A 1,637-nucleotide genomic window follows, 5' to 3' on the forward strand; every position below is an offset into this window, starting at 1 on the left:
CACCACAGGGCGCTGAGCACGATCAGCTGCTTAAAAATGACCCCACAGGGAAACACGTAGACAAGAAGGGGAAGCTGGGGTCAGGGCGGCCCTGCACCAGCTCAGGGGTGGGTGCCCACGGTGGAGTCCTACTTTCCAAACCTGCCACCCACAGAAGCATCTGTGTTTTCCTCTGGGCATTCCCTCCAAGTGACCACATGTGTGAGGCTCATCACACTTGGCTGTAGGTGGTGGTTCATACCTGTAGTCCCAGCTACTAAGGAGGCTGAGGCAGGAAGATCGCTTGAGCCCAGGAGTTTGAGGTTGCTATAAGCTAGGATGATACCACAGCACTCTAGTCTGAGCAGTGGAGAGAGATTCTGTCTCAAAAGAGATATACTGCACTCACTGCCTGGTCCTGGAAGGAGCCTGTGGGGGACTGGTTGATGAGGTCTGAGGCTGGGGTATTATGGTATCTCTCTCAACCCTGGGGACTTGGAGTTCTCCCCAGCCTTGCTTGGCCTTTCATCTCTGCATGCAACTCAGGCCTCTGCAGGAGGGGACCCTTGAGTGGGTAGAATGCTCTGGATACATTTGGAAGGTTTCTCCAGGTGCTAGCAGAGGCAGGAAATGCAGGCCCTTCACTGGAGCCTCAGGTGCTGCCAAGCCCAGGAAGGTCAGTCAGGGGTCTCCTTCCAGCTGCAGTGAGGTGGCCCTGCTCCAGGTTTGGCTAAGAGATGCACAGATGAGATTTTGACAGGGTTGTGTGTGCGCGCGCGTGTGTAGATCTAGGTAATAGAAACTGATGTCCATAAACAGGTAACATCATTTGGCTTATCAAACTTATAATAAGCAGATTTTCTGACTTGGATTAGAATTTCTTTGCTTTAAGGAAAATTCTGCTGAATGCCATAGAAAAAGTCACATTTGCTGAGTTGTCAGTAAAGAAAAGATAAGACACTATTCCATAAGATGGAGGTGGCGCCCTTGGTGGGGCCCAGGGCAAATGGGGGCCAGGCTTGTTGCAGGGCCTGGCCATAGCCTGCCTGCTGCAGCGTCCACACAGTTTAAATACTTGACAAATTTCTTTAGTGTATTGGCCACATCCTGACAATGTGACAAATGACATTTAGATGCAATTTTAAAATCCCAAGTCTGGCAGGTCCACGTCTCCATTTCTTTTCATCATCAGCCCAGACTTCCCCATAGAGACTCCGCCATCGCCAGCCTGGCCATTCTCTTAGACCCCGAGGAAACAGATTCTCATAGCAGAATTTCTGCTTAAAAGTAAAAAAGCCCAGGCTGAGCAAAAATAGGCCGCCAGGTCCACAGGGTGGGAAGGGGCTACAGCAGAGCATCTTGTCCCGCTCAGCTCCGTCCCCGAGGCTGGGCACCTGCACACAGAATGGGGGATGACTCCAACACAGTTTGAGGACAGGGCACTGCAGAGGGACACCAGCAAATCCTTGAGCTCTGGAAGGACCAGCGGCATGTCACTGCCCTGCAGACTCATTTGTGGCTGTTCTGCAAAGCCGATGCATCTGCGCAATAATCGTGACCCCAGCTCTGTGCTCCCCTCTGCTGAGCACACCTGCTCTCTGTCTCTCTGTCCTGATCCCGGCTCTGTGCTCCCCTCTGCTGAGCACACCTGCTCTCTG

At 52.5% G+C, this 1,637-nt stretch overlaps 1 long non-coding RNA gene across 4 annotated transcripts in view; it reads right to left on the minus strand.

The window, feature by feature from the left end:
• Window positions 1–807: 807 nt before the first annotated feature.
• LOC111726187 overlaps window positions 808–1,637 on the minus strand; it is a 6,117-nt gene continuing 5,287 nt past the window's right edge. For all 4 annotated transcript variants that reach the window (XR_002774026.1, XR_002774027.1, XR_002774025.1 and 1 more), the window contains one exon: window positions 808–1,627. This is a non-coding gene — a long non-coding RNA (uncharacterized LOC111726187). The remainder of the gene's footprint in view (window positions 1,628–1,637) is intronic.

The sequence above is a fragment of the Otolemur garnettii genome, unplaced genomic scaffold, assembly GCF_000181295.1.
Source record: "Otolemur garnettii isolate 467f Iridium unplaced genomic scaffold, OtoGar3 scaffold00056, whole genome shotgun sequence".
Lineage (NCBI taxonomy): Eukaryota > Metazoa > Chordata > Mammalia > Primates > Galagidae > Otolemur > Otolemur garnettii.